Raw genomic sequence first — 15,043 nt, 5'->3', positions numbered from 1 at the left:
TATTACGGCGTGTTTCTCTGCTCGTTAATATTAATAATCAAAATGGTGAAGGCGTGTGTGGCGGTTGGTTGCTGTAACAGAGAAGATAGACGGAGAGACTTGAAGTTCTACCGTATTCTGAGAGACGCGAAGATGAGAGCGAGATGGACTGCTGTAATTCGACAAGAAATCTGGGCACCAAACGATCACCACAGACTGTGTAGTAGTCTTTTTATATCTGGTAAGATGCATTTAATATATATTTAGAAGATTTTGGGCTGACAACCACAATTAAGATCATTGTGTGACGTTGGTGATTGGGGTCTATAGACCCTACCCACCCACGTCACAAAACCACGTGCTCGCTGTATGGTTCCGCCCACTTGTCCGTCATTTTGTCTCTGTATTAGCATTGGTTTCAATTGATCGAGGAATTTAAAATGCATTTCATGGAAGACCCGGTGCTTTCTGATGCCGTAAACTCACTGGATGTGTTGCATAAAAGGCGTTATGTGGAAAAGCTTCGTTCTATACAGTCGCCAGATCCATATTTGATGCCTAAATCGATGATTTTTGACCGGCTGCCTTCGCCGTCTCTGCCTGACCCTGATATTTACAACTATCTTGTCCACACAAAATCAGCCTATTCTCACGAAGGTTTGAAAAACTTTAAGAGCTTGGAGGCTTATAAATGCTACGTTGCTGGTTGGGTGAAACAGGTCCTCGTACACGAAAATTCGGCAGGAATCTTGTGCTCGGAAGGTGAGTTACGAAATTTTCAATTCAAAATCTTTTGTTATTGCTAACATCCACTGTCAAGTCTAATGTATTTCATGTCATTTGTCAATGGAGCTAGGGCTTTTAATGTTTATATGGTTTAGCGATAGCACTCTCACTACATACATACGTGTATGTTGTCGGCGATTAGCCTAGCAATGATCTTAATTGTGGTTGTCAGCCCAAAACCCTCTAAATATATATTAAATGCATCTTACCAGATATAAAATGACTACTACATAATCTGTGGTAATCGTTTGGAGCCCAGTTTTCTCGTCGAATTGCAGCAGCCCATCTCGCTCTCTCCTCTCCGTGTCTCTCGGAATCTGGTAGAACTTCAAGTCTCTCCGTCTATCTTCTCTGTTATTGCAACCGACCGCCACACACGCCTTCACCATTTTGATTATTAATGTTAACGAGCAGAAAAACACGCCGTAAATAGGAGGAATGTACGTAGCCGTAACTGGTCAACACGATGTGTTGACGGACAAGTGGGCGGCACCAGTCAGGAGAGCGGAGTTGTGACGTCACGTGGGTAGGGTCTATATCGTTGCCTCCTTTTCTTTGGGGGCGGAGTTGTTGGCGGTAAGCAGAGTAAAAAGGGAGAAAAATACCACGACTTCCGTGTCTAATTTTTCGCCGCCAAGCAAGCGTTACAATATTAATTAAAAATGAATGAAAACTAAATACTATTGAATATGTCATCATTATCATTTTAAAAATTTAAGTGTCGGGTAAAAATAGACTATGACCGGATTTTTATGACCCTGTCAGTCAAAATGACAGACAACGAAAATGTCTAGCGCAACCTCTGGTCTCCATTGCCACTGGGGTTGTCCCGATCAAACCATGGAGTCCAGCATTCTGTAGTATTCAATGAAGGGGTGGTAAATGTTAGGCTCTCGCAGTTGGACATGTGCAATTTTTTTTTTTTATATCAACTTCATCGTCACGAGGGTGCTGGAGCCTGTCCAGGCCAACTAATTGCCTGTATGTGTGGTACACCCCGAATTTCATGCCAGCCAATTACAGGCACAGTGCGAACCAAACATTAACACATTCACATGCCCACGAAAGCATGGGGAGAACACGCAGATTCCACAAAGGAAGACCGGGCTTGGACCCTTGATCTCAGAACTGAGGTAGATATTACCAACCCATTAGCCGCCGTGTGCAATTTGTCAAAATTGACATACTGTATATTGACCAAGATCAATGTATTGTTACTCCCCTAGTGCTCGCGCGCTATATATTTTATTAATTTCCATTAGGTTTGTTTTATCTATCCACCATGACAAACAGCTAGGGGCTTCACTGAACCCGTTTTTTGTTACCAAGACATCTAGGGGCTGTTCTTGACCAACATTGATAGAAAGAACAGCATATTTAAGTCAGCACTTTCTGCATTCAGCCTATGCCCAATAAATGCAGTACTTTTTCTTACTATATGCATCGTTAAACCGCTCAGCATGACAACCATGATCTTCATACCAAAAAAAGGAGGGGGGGGGGGGATCACATTTGCCAGATACAGTTATTTATTAAGCGGATGATTACCTTTTGGTTTGCAGTATTCAAGGGGACAGAAGAAACGAACTTTATAATCCGCACAACGACCATTTTGGGACTGGTCACGATTTTGACAAATAAATCCTGTGGTCGTGTCAGATCTGGAGAGAAACATTCACAGTAACAAAATAAAACTACTGAATGTCAATGAGTGTTCAACTTTTACTTACACATGAATCACATTCCCTGTTGAACCAACACTGGCACCAGATGTTGTTTTGGCCTCAATTTTAATAGGATGGTCACAAATCTCTGATGGGTTTTCTTTGCGCAGCCTAGGAAGTATTTCATAGTCTCCATTGCCACTGGGGTTGTCCCGATCAAACCATGGAGTCCAGCATTCTGTAGCTTTCAATGCAAAGGGTGGTAAATATTAGGCTATAGCAGTCGGACATGTGCTTTTTTTTTTTATATCATCTTCATCGTCACGAGGGTGCTAGAGCCAGTCCGGGCCAACTATTGCCAGTATGTGTGGTACACCCCAAATTTCATGCCAGCCAATTACAGGCATGGGAAGAACACACAGATTCCACAAAGGAAGACTGGGATTGGACCCTTGATCTCAGAACTGACCCCGGTAACACCAAGCACGTCTACGGCGCATCAGCGATACCAGCGCGTCAGCGCACCACTGACGCTCGCTCCCAATTTCCATAGGACGCATTTTATGAGCAGAGCGTCTGGAGCGGTTCACAGAAGGATTGCAAGATCGCGCGAGAGTAGCGGGTATTTAGAGATAATACATCAACCATTTGCCTTTGAGACCCTGCATATTGGTCAGCTTTCTGAAATAAAGAAAAAAATCCTGTGCTAAAGAGAAAAGCAATCCCAAATGTATTTTACAAATGAAATGCCTCAATCAATCATTTTTTTCTTATGAACAATTTTCAAAAGCTTTATTAATTTTCTAAAGTTAAATATTTTAATTTCTGCACGACTTTATGTAAGCAGGATTTATGTATTATTCTTTTTAGCTACAGGTGTTTTGGCTCATTTCAATTTTATTTATATGAGCCGTTTTATTATGTATTCATGTTTTACAAATGTGATGCATTCATTTATATTCTACATTTTATGATGTATAAATTTTAGTTCCTATATGAATATTAGTTCCTACTTTTGTAATTTTATCGAGTACTGGTGCGCACCGCGCCAAGATTAAAAGAGTTGATACCTTTCCTGCCGTGTTGGTTTTTATTATAGCAGAGAAGACCGCACTAAATCAATAACAAAGTAAACTGACCTGATCTACCCAAAACCATAAGAGATCTGATGGACTCGAAAGTAAAAGGTTACAATTGCATATTTTGAAAATGGACCGGATCCGCAGCATTCTTACACAAGTGACTTCCGGTCTGCCCGACAGTATTGACGCAGGAGGGTCATGTCTCATCTCAAAGAATGAACTCTGGTTTTCTTCGAGGGCGACGCGTAGAACCGCTTCTAGGACGCGTCTAAAACACGGTCGCACTGTGACTGGTGTGCACTGGCTGATTGACTTTAACGGGCGTGTTCATACCTGTCAACCAGAGGCCGTTGGCAATCTTACAAATAGTGACGTACACCCTTACAAATTGGTGACTAATCTTACGTTTTATATAGCGTGCAATATGAAAGAAAATTTTTAAAAATATGAATTTATTGGTCATATTGTCACATACGGTGGGACAAATAAGTATTTAGTCAACCACTAATTGTGCAAGTTCTCCCACTTGAAAATATTAGAGGCCTGTAAATGTCAACATGGGTAAACCTTAACCAAGAGACTGAATGTGGAAAAACAAAATCACATTGTTTGATTTTTGAAGAATTCATTTGCAAATCATGGTGGAAAATACGTATTTGGTCAATACCAAAAGTTCATCTCAATACTTTGTTATGTACCCTTTGTCAGTGTTGTGCATGAACGCGTTCAATGAAAGATCGTTCATGAACACGTTCATATTTTCGGCGAACGTGAATTGAACGCATCATATTTCTGTCTCATGAAGTTACTGTGAACGCGCTCATTCTAGCGGTTGTGAGCGGTGCGCATAACTTCGTTCATGAGTTTATCACATTTAGAGCCTTACCGACAAAACTGCATATAAAGCCATAGGCTAAAAACACACAATAAAAAAATTAACCTTAATAGCGGAAAATTATCCAACCTGGCAACCCAAGCTGGCTGTCACGGCCGTATTGTTTAAGCAAATACGTCATCACAACAACGGCAGCATGGACACAGAAGCTGGCAGCTCTCGAAACCCGGCCCGCTCAGAGCAACTTTCTACACAGTACCAGTATTTAAAAGAGTTTTACGAAAAAGTCAGTACCGACCCGGATGGCAAAAATATAACGTTTACTTGTAAACTTTGTCCACCTGGATTGAAGACCGTCCGTACATCGGTAAGTCTTTAGCCAACCTTAAACGGCACATCGAAATAAAGCATGCGACAAGCCTTGCTAGGTATCTGCGACTGCGAGCATGTGCGATTAAGAAAGAGACGGCAACGGTTGGCCAGAGCAGTACCTCTGCCACCCAAAAACCTAGTTCTGCAGTATATTGTGGCAGCACAATAGCAGCAAGGTTTTGCTTATGCTTAAATATACTGTAAATAAAAGCTGTAGAGCTGCTATTGTGTGGACTGAATGAGTAGCAGCAAAGCACTATGGAAATCCCAGTAATCTGAGGGCTGCCTCTTCATTGCTAGTGTAAACCCTGGTTTGACAAGGAGTTGAAATTGAATATGAAGATGAATCTGACACAGTTTCAGTATTAAAAAGGATACATGAATTGCTGTCTGTGGTTCTATATGGACACTGCCAATAATAGCTTGCAACAATTTTTGGCGAAAAAAAAAGAACTGAACTACAAAAGTTCATTTTTTGGAACCATGAACTTTAGTTCAAAATTTTGAACTATGAACTGAACAGTTCATTTTAAAATTTGTGAACTGCAATTTGAACTAGTTCATGTAGAAAATGAACTTTACCAACACTGCCCTTTGTTGGCAATAACGGCGGCCAAACGATTTCTGCAACCCTTCACAAGCTTTTCACCCATTGTTGCTGGTATTTTGGCCCATTCCTCCATGCAGATCTCCTCTAGAGCAGTGATGTTTTGGGGCTGTCGTCGGGTAACAGACTTTCAACTCCCTCCACAGATTTTGTAAGGGGTTGAGATCTGGAGACTGGCTAGGCCACTCCAGGACCTTGAAATGCTTCTTACAAAGCCACTCCTTTGTTACCCTGGCTGTGTGTTTGAGATCATTGTCATGCTGAAAGACCCAGCCACGTCTCATCTTCAATGCCCCTGCTGATGGGAGATTTTCTCAAAATCTCTCGATACATGGCCCCATTCATTCTTTCCTTTATACAGATCAGTCTTCCTGGTCCCTTTGCAGAAAAACAGCCCCAAAGCATGATGTTTCCACCCCCATGCTTCACAGTGGGTATGAGGTTCTTGGGATGCAATTCAGTATTATTTCTCCTCCAAACACGAGAACCTGTGTTTCTACAGAAAAGTTCTATTTTGGTTTCATCTGACCATAACACATTCTCCCAGTCCTCTTCTGGATCATCCAAATGCTCTCTAGCGAACCGCAGACGGACCTGGATGTGTACTGGCTTCAGCAGGGGAACACGTCTGCCAGTGCATGATTTGAGTCCTTGGCGGCGCATTGTGTTACTGATAGTAGCCTTTGTTACTGTGGTCCAGCTCTCTGTAGGTCATTCACTGGGTCCCCCCCGTGTGGTTCTGGGATTTTTGTTCACCGTTCTTGTTATTTTGACACCACGGGGTGAGATCTTGCATGGAGCCCCAGATCGAAGGAGATTATCAGTGGTCTTGTATGTCTTCCATTTTCTAATTGCTCCCACAGTTGATTTCTTTACACCAAGCGAAGAGTTACAGAAAACATTTGGCCTCCGTTATTGCCAACAAAGGGTACATAACAAAGTATTGAGATGAACTTTTGGTATTGACCAAATACTTATTTTTCACCATGATTTGCAAATAAATTCTTTAAAAGTCAAACAATGTGATTTTCTGTTTTTTTCTTTCCACATTCTGTCTCATGGTTGAGGTTTACCCATGTTGACAATTACAGGCCTCTAATATTTTCAAGTAGGAGAACTTGCACAATTGGTGGTTGACTAAATACTTCTTTGCCCCTCTGTATGTCAACACTTTCTGCACACAGCCTATGCCCAATATATGTACTTTTTCTTACAATATGCATCATTACATCGCTCAGCACTACAACTGTCATCTTTATACCAAAAGAAAAAAAAAACATTTGCCAGATGCAGTTACGCATTAAGTGCATAATTACCTTTTGGTTTGCAAAACTCATGAGGGCACAAGAAACGAACTTTATAATCTGCACAATGACCATTTTGTGGCTGGTCACGATTTTGACAAATAAATCCTTTGATCGCGTTAGATCTGGAGAGAAACAGCGGAAACATTCAGAGCAATAAAATAAACCAGTGAAAGTAAGTCAACATGAGTGTTCATCTTGTACTTACACACGAATCACATTCCCGTTGAACCAATACTGGCACCTGATGTCGTTTTGGCCTCAATTTTAACAGGATGGCCACAAATCTTTGAGGGATTTTTGTTTGCGCAGACTTGAAAGTGTTTCATAGTCTCCAGTACCAGAGGGGTTGTCTCGATCAAACCATGAAGTCCAGCATTCTGTGGCAATCACAAAGGGGCGTACAGGTTTTGATCAGGCATGCAATTTTTCTTACACTTGTACTTGTGTAGTCTATGTGGCTAATAACAGCAGACTTGTCGCCTAACATACTAACTGCATGTTGCATGTTTTGTTAGGCCACACCTCCACACACAGCAGTGAAAATAAAATTGCAAATATTAACACAAATACAGTACATCATGCAAGGCAGCCGTTACACCTAGGCCTGTCGCGTTAACAAATCTTAGTGTGGGATAATTTATCTCATAAATTGCAATATTTTTGCCCCCCCCCCTTTTTTTTTTTTTTTATAAACCAATTTGCAATAACAGTGAGAATACAGTATGTATTAATAGATCAAGTACACTAATTTAAACGCGATAACTATTTACTCCTAAAAAAAAAAAAACAACAACACTTTTTCACAACAAGAAATCACAACTAAAAACAACAGACTATGCCTCTTAAGTAAAAGACAATATTAATACCGCACAGAAGAAATGTTTTTCAAGAAAAAAAAAATTTGCACTTATTAACTTAAGCATTTAGGCAAATTAAAACTTTTCCCCTCATAGCTTCTGCTATGGTGTTCCATAGGGATGCAACGATACAGTTAAGTCAAGGTTCGGTATGATTTTCGATACAGGGGACACGATTTTTGATCCGATTCAATACATTTAATGCTCCGAAATAAAAAAACAATTGTATTTTTTGTTTCATTTTTTTGGTAACGACCAAAAATTAAATTGCTATCATATAAAAATGCATTTTAGTGCATAATATTTATGTGCTTACTTCTTACTGATCTGAAGAAATTTTGTATAGAAGTGCTGAGAACAATCTTTACTGTTTGTAAAGTGAGGCAGGGCACACTGTTGATTGCTACAGCTCTTAGCAGCTAGGTTTACTACATGAGCAAGATCCTATTTGTGGTCCGAATCCATCTGTGTCACGTACTGAATTAACAATATTTGTAGCATTATCTATAGTCACTGGTATGGATTGATTTGACCTTCTTAACTTCCATTCAGTCATGGCGGTTTATAATTCATCGATGTAGTATATGGACTGTCTCCCATAATCACTGTGCTCACGTAGCGAATGGCACGGAACATAGCACATCTAGTTTGCCATTTCATGATATCTAGTGTGTGCACGCATTAAAAAAGTTAGCAAACGCCCCAGTCACGTCTGCTCATTAGTGCACAACACCAGCATATGACAATCGACTTTCATAAACAGGACGAGTTTGAAGCACAGCGCTCTTAATTTGCCACTCAATGTTCATCATGTCCATTCAGCTGTCCGTTGTCAAAGCGAGGTTGTTCGCAGCAGCCAAGTCGGTAAGAATGTTGTGGCGGACTTCGTTGTAAATATCCGGTGTTGAGCCGAAAAATAGCCGCTCCGCGTGAAAGGCCACCCCTGATGGGAGGGCCCACACGTCAACAACACCGGCACGCCGGAGATGGTCCGCAGTCAATCCAGAGCACTGACGCGGCCGGTATACATTGAACAATAGGATATAATGGGAACGATTGGCTCCGGCGCTATTTTTTGCCGGACCTGGAATAAAGATGCATTTTGCATAGTTGGTAACAAGGAATCCGAACTTTTAACAGCACGTCTGCCGCACTCGCGCACGCACGCGAGGCGATAAAATTACTACCTTCATTTTTATTATTGTACGATAAATGGACTTACTGCAACAGGCTTGGTTATACCTTTTAAATATGCTGCCTTGTACTGTATTAGCTGGATATACAAAATGAGTGCTTACCATCGCTACTGGCTTGCACAGGATTTCCTAGAATAAGCACACTGTGGTGGTCCTAGCCCACACTCCCCTCTACTGGCTTTTATTGTTACACTTTCTGTTGTATGTGGCATGAGTTCAACCTTGGCAGGCTGGGTGTGGCAGACCTGGGAGTGCACCTGCAGCTCATCGCAATCAACACTGCTTTTAAGGAGCGGCCCAGGCAGCGTGCAGGTGCCAGATGATTCTGCCAATCACCAGTGGTACATCGGCCAACTACGCCTGTAGTGTTTGACAGTTGTTCATAAATCTCTTGACTAAAACTTGTTCTTTGCCATCAGGACAACCACCCATCAAGCCCTTGCAGCCACAGCATGAACCACAGCCACAGCCTGAACCACAGCCATTGATCATTCAACCCACCAGACGCTCAACACTTTGTCCTTGTACAATAAATACCACTTCACGCTTCATCTGTTTCCGGCTCGCACTTTGGTCCAAGTCAACTTTGCCTGCCTTGCCCTAACACAATCATCTGGCCAAACGGAAATGGACCGAGCGACCGCCGACTCCTTCCAAGAGGCCCTCGGACACCAGGGGGCCATGCTGGGTAAGCATGAGCAGATGCTATGCAGCCTTGGAGAAACGCTCCGAACAATTTCAATGGACTTGCAGCAGGTCAAGTCGCAGCTCTCGCAATCCCCCACTCCCAGGGCCGGACCTACCATATCTGTGAGTAGTCCTGCTGGTGGCCCACCACCCCCCCCTCGGTCGGACGTGTTCGTTCCGACACCTGAATGTTATTCCGGGGAGTTGGGCTCTTGCAGTCGTTTTTTGCTAAATTGCAATCTGGTGTGTAACATGCAACCTTCTAGTTACACCTCTGATGCCGCCGGGGTTGCTTTTTGTAATAACCTATTAAGGGGAAAGGCTGGTCAGTGGGCAACGGCGCTTTGGGAGAGAAACTCACCTGTGTTGAATACTTTTGAGGCATTTTCCGGTGAACTTCGTAGGGTATTTGATCACCCTGTTCGTGGGAGGGAGGCCAGAAACCGCCTCTTCTCTCTCCAGCAGGGTTCTAAGTCAGTGGCAGACTTTTCAATAGCGTTTCGTATTTTGGCTGCAGAAAGTGGCTGGGATGAGCTAGCCTTAGTCTCAATTTTTTCACGCAATTTGGCAGACGATATCAAAGATGAATTAGCAACACGGGATGAACCTTCCACCCTGGAAGACCTAATTACCCTAGCCATAAAAATCGATAATCGCCTTAGGGAACGTAGGAGGGAGAAAGCAACCAAAACACGTCCGTTCCCGCCATTCATGTCACCCTCCGCCGATACAGCCAACCCATCCCCTATTGCAGCTCCAACACTGACACCCCCTGTTCCATTGGAGGAGCCCATGCAACTTGGGCGAACACAGTTATCCCCTGATGAGCGTCGCAGGCGCCGCCAAGAAAGCCCTTGCTTTTACTGTGGACAAACCGGACACTTTGCAAACTCCTGCCCAGTATGGCCAAAAGACAGGGCTCACCAGGTAAAGAGAGCACACTGGTGAGCCAAACTTCCTCGGATCCTCGCTCTCTGTCACGTCTCGTACTCCCTGCTAGCATCTCCCAAGTTTCAGACGCTATGGCGCTTCAGGTTCTCATTGATTCCGGTGCTGACGACAGTTTCATGGACGAAGGCTTTGCGGCCGAAGCCAAGATCCCTCTTGAAACCCTCAGATCCCCTAAGGTGGTGGAAGCCGTGGACGGTAGAAAGCTGTTTTCGGTAACCCATCGCACCATCCCTCTCATGCTCAAGGTCTCGGGAAATCATCATGAACTAATACAACTATTTATTATCTCCTCACCAGTAGCGTATGTCATCCTTGGTCTCCCCTGGCTTAAACACCACAACCCAAACATCGACTGGACGGAGGGAAAGATCGTGGGATGGAGCAATCGCTGCCACTTGGAATGTCTTGGCTCGGCGCACCCACTTGGTGGGCCGGTAAGAAAGCCAACCTGTCCGCCAGTACCTCCTGACCTGACCAATGTGCCCCCCGAATACCATGACTTGGCGACAGTGTTCAGTAAGGACCTCGCCCACAGTCTGCCTCCCCATCGCCCCTATGACTGTGCAATTGAACTCCTGCCAGGGGCTCCGCTTCCAGCGAGCAGGCTCTATAACATATCCGGTCCTGAAAGAGCAGCTATGGAGGACTACATCAGGGACTCCTTGGCTTCTGGAATCATCCGTCCCTCCTCCTCTCCTGTCGGCGCAGGCTTCTTCTTCGTGGGCAAGAAGGATGGTGGCCTGCGGCCCTGTATTGAATATCACAGCCTCAACCAGATAACAATAAAAGATAGGTACCCTTTGCCTCTGATTGACCCTTCTTTTGAGCCCTTCAGTCACGCCAGGTTGTTCACCAAGCTGGATCTCCGTACTGCATATCATCTTGTCCGAATCCGGGAGGGGGACGAGTGGAAGACAGCATTCAACACACCCCTTGGTCATTTTGAATATTTAGTAATGCCCTTTGGTCTGACAAATGCCCCTGCGGTCTTTCAAAGACTCATGAACGACCTGTTCAGAGACGTTCTGAATCGCTTTGTGTTTATATTCCTTGACGATATACTTGTGTTTTCCCGTTCCCTAGAGGAGCATCGCCACCACGTCAGAATGGTCCTGCAGCGACTTTTGGAGAACCGGCTTTTTGTTAAACCAGTTAAGTGCGAGTTCCATGTGTCATCAGTGAGCTCTTTGGGCTACATCATCGCCCAGGGCCAACTCAAACCAGGCCCGATGAAGATAAAGGCAGTCGTGGACTGGCCTACTCCCAGCACCCGTAAAGAACTACAGAAATTCTTGGGCTTTGCCAATTTCTATCGCCGCTTCATTAGGGACTACAGCAAGGTGGCACTCCCTCTGACCCAACTCACTTCCACCAAACACCCCTTCGCCTGGTCTGAAGCCGCCGGTAAGGCATTCGCACGTTTGAAGTCCCTCTTCACCTCTGCCCCTATCCTCAAACACCCTGACACCTCACGCCAATTTGTGGTGGAAGTGGATGCATCAGACACTGGAGTAGGGGCTATTTTGTCCCAGCGGGATCCCACTACCCAAAAATTGCATCCATGTGCTTTTTTTCCCCCGGCGGTTGAGCCCTGCCGAGAGAAATTATGATGTGGGCAACCGCGAATTGCTGGCGGTTGTTTTGGCCCTGCAGGAATGGCGTCACTGGCTGGAAGGTGCTAAGACCCCATTCTTGATTTGGACAGATCACAAGAACCTCTCCTACATCCGATCCGCGCAGCGTCTTAACCCCCGACAAGCCCGCTGGTCACTGTTTCTTGCCCGTTTCAATTTTACACTATCATACCGCCCAGGTTCACGCAATGGCAAAGCTGATGCGCTATCACGGTAACATTCTCCCGATCTGGACAAAGAAGACCCGGGGCCCATTCTTCCCTCGGCCTGCGTGGTCGGTGCGGCCAGATGGGAGATTACGTCAATGGTCAGGGAAGCTCAAAAAACTGATCCAGACCCGGGAAACGGCCCCCCGAATCGCCTATTTGTCCCATCCGTTGCACGCTCTCAAGTCCTGGAATGGAGCCACTCGTCCAAACTGACCTGCCACCCTGGTATTCATAGGACCCTCGGTTTCCTCCGCCGATCATTCTGGTGGCCTGGCATGGCCAAAGATGCCCGTGACTTTGTCAAGGCCTGCGCGATCTGTGCTCGAGGGAAGGCCTCCCATCAGCCACCTGCTGGTCTGTTATGCCCTCTCCCTGTTCCCAGTCGGCCATGGTCCCACATCGCAGTTGATTTTGTAACTGGTCTGCCTCCCTCTGAAGGTAATACAGTTATCCTTACCATTATCGATCGCTTTTCCAAGTCTGTTCACTATGTTCCCATTCCCAAACTACCCTCTGCTCTCGAAACCGCCAATCTATTGGTCAAGAATGTTTTCAGACTTCATGGCCTCCCTATAGACATTGTTTCGGACCGTGGGCCCCAGTTCTCCTCGGTGGTGTGGAAAGAGTTCTGTAAGGTGGTGGGGGCGACAGCCAGTCTCTCTTCTGGATACCATCCCCAGACTAACGGCCAGACGGAAAGGGCCAACCAGGACCTAGAAGCTGCTCTACGTTGTGTTACCGCCCACCATCCAGTCTCCTGGAGGGCTTTCCTTCCATGGGTTGAGTACGCCCATAATTTGCTCATCTGCTCTGCCACAGGTATGTCCCCTTTCATGGCTTGTAATGGATTTGAACCTCCGTTGTTCCCAGAGCAGGAAAGGGAAATAGCCGTTCCTGCTGTGAAGGACCACGTCAGCAGGGTAAAGGAAATCTGGAAGACCGTAAGGGCTGCCCTCGCTCGTACCGCCAAGAAAAACAGGAGACTGGCCGATCTTCATCGTTCACCAGCCCCTGAATACAAGGTGGGACAGGAGGTCTGGTTGTCCGCCCGGGACCTCCCCCTTCAGGTAGAGTCACGCAAACTTGCCCCCCGCTTCGTGGGGCCTTACAAAATAACCAAGATCGTCAACCCATCTGCCGTTCGATTGGACCTCCCGGCATCCATGAATGTCCACCCCACTTTTCATGTTTCCCTTCTCAAGCCTGTTTCCTCCAGTGACCTATGCCCTCCGGCGGTTGATCCTCCCCCTCCCCTTCTCATAGATGGCCACCCCGCATTTGCAGTCTCAAAGATTCTTGATGTCCGGCCTCACGGCCGCGGTTTCCAGTTTCTGGTGGACTGGGTGGGCTATGGTCCGGAGGAGAGGTCGTGGATCTCCCGGAGTCTTATTTTGGACCCGTCCCTCTTGCGGGACTTTTATGCTGCCAACCCTGGGAAGCCGGGCAGGACGCCCAGTGGCGTCCGTTGAGAGGGGGGTACTGTGGTGGTCCTAGCCCACACTCCCCTCTACTGGCTTTTATTGTTACACTTTCTGTTGTATGTGGCATGAGTTCAACCTTGGCAGGCTGGGTGTGGCAGACCTGGGAGTGCACCTGCAGCTCATCGCAATCAACACTGCTTTTAAGGAGCGGCCCGGGCAGCGTGCAGGTGCCAGATGATTCTGCCAATCACCAGTGGTACATTGGCCAACTACGCCTGTAGTGTTTGACAGTTGTTCATAGATCTCTTGACTAAAACTTGTTCTTTGCCATCAGGACAACCACCCATCAAGCCCTTGCAGCCACAGCCTGAACCACAGCCACAGCCTGAACCACAGCCATTGATCATTCAACCCACCAGACGCTCAACACTTTGTCCTTGTACAATAAATACCACTTCACGCTTCATCTGTTTCCGGCTCGCACTTTGGTCCAAGTCAACTTTGCCTGCCTTGCCCTAACACACACTTAACTTAATTTTCAGGTTTAAAAAAAGATATGCCAGCTGAAAAGAAAACAAGCATTGATGTGCAAGTTGTTTTTCTTGAAAAGAATCTTACCAGCATGCAGGAGCCCAAGCGTGATACCCAACTGAAGAGAAATACCAATATTGGATTGGTGTATCATGTCACAGTTTGAGTCAATTGAGAAAGGTTTATACATTACCCATTTGATTATCATTGGGCACATCATTTTGACTGCAACGAAGGACTTTTCCTTTAATACAAAAGAATTTAAAGTCACTACTGCAAATATATGATTAATTTGATAAACTGCACAAGTTGTTACGTGTAACGGAACAAGTCTTACAGTACGGGATGTTGCTGTAGTTGTCCGATGTCAACACTGGAAAATTGTGCAAAGTTAAATCAGCGTCTAACAGTCCACGAGATGGAACTAACTGCACACATTCAATGAGAGAAGTTTTTCACGGTTGGCAAAACTTTACAAAGATTTAAATTCAGAGGTGGTAGTAACGAGTTGCATTTACTTGACAGAAATTTACTTAGTTTTACCACACAACACTTTTTACATGAGCACATTTTTGAAGAAACTATTCTTACTCCGCAACACTAGTCTTTACACTTTCCCCAATTCATTCTACATTTCGACTTTATCATTCTTTCCCAAAGATGCGCAACAGTAAGCACATGACTCCATTATGCCATTCAGGAGGGAACAATGTTTTTTTTCTCCACTAGAGGACACTCATGGTCTTTGGTCAAGTCAGTGTTCTGGTCTAAATTTGATAATTTTGGTGTCATCTTTTTGGCATGTCAAGGTCGTGTAATAGGCTCAGCAGGGATCCCCAACCCAATTTTTTTTTAAATGGCTTTTTTTTTTTTTGTCGTTTGAGTTTAATGAAAAGGAAATGTCCATGACAAAATTTGCATTGTT

The 15,043-nt window shown here is 45.0% G+C and overlaps 1 long non-coding RNA gene across 1 annotated transcript; it reads right to left on the bottom strand.

Moving 5' to 3' along the window:
• Positions 1-2,330: 2,330 nt before the first annotated feature.
• Positions 2,331-6,921, bottom strand: LOC130918104 (uncharacterized). The gene is made up of 4 exons (XR_009063561.1): positions 6,838-6,921; positions 6,642-6,754; positions 2,496-2,667; positions 2,331-2,426 (listed from the first exon to the last, which is right to left on the bottom strand). It is a non-coding gene; the product is annotated as an uncharacterized LOC130918104 (long non-coding RNA).
• Between the last annotated feature and the right edge of the window lie 8,122 nt (positions 6,922-15,043).

The sequence above is a fragment of the Corythoichthys intestinalis genome, chromosome 6 (assembly GCF_030265065.1).
Source record: "Corythoichthys intestinalis isolate RoL2023-P3 chromosome 6, ASM3026506v1, whole genome shotgun sequence".
NCBI lineage: Eukaryota > Metazoa > Chordata > Actinopteri > Syngnathiformes > Syngnathidae > Corythoichthys > Corythoichthys intestinalis.
Note: the sequence above shows the minus strand (reverse complement) of the source record. Positions and strands in the feature narration are given on the sequence as shown.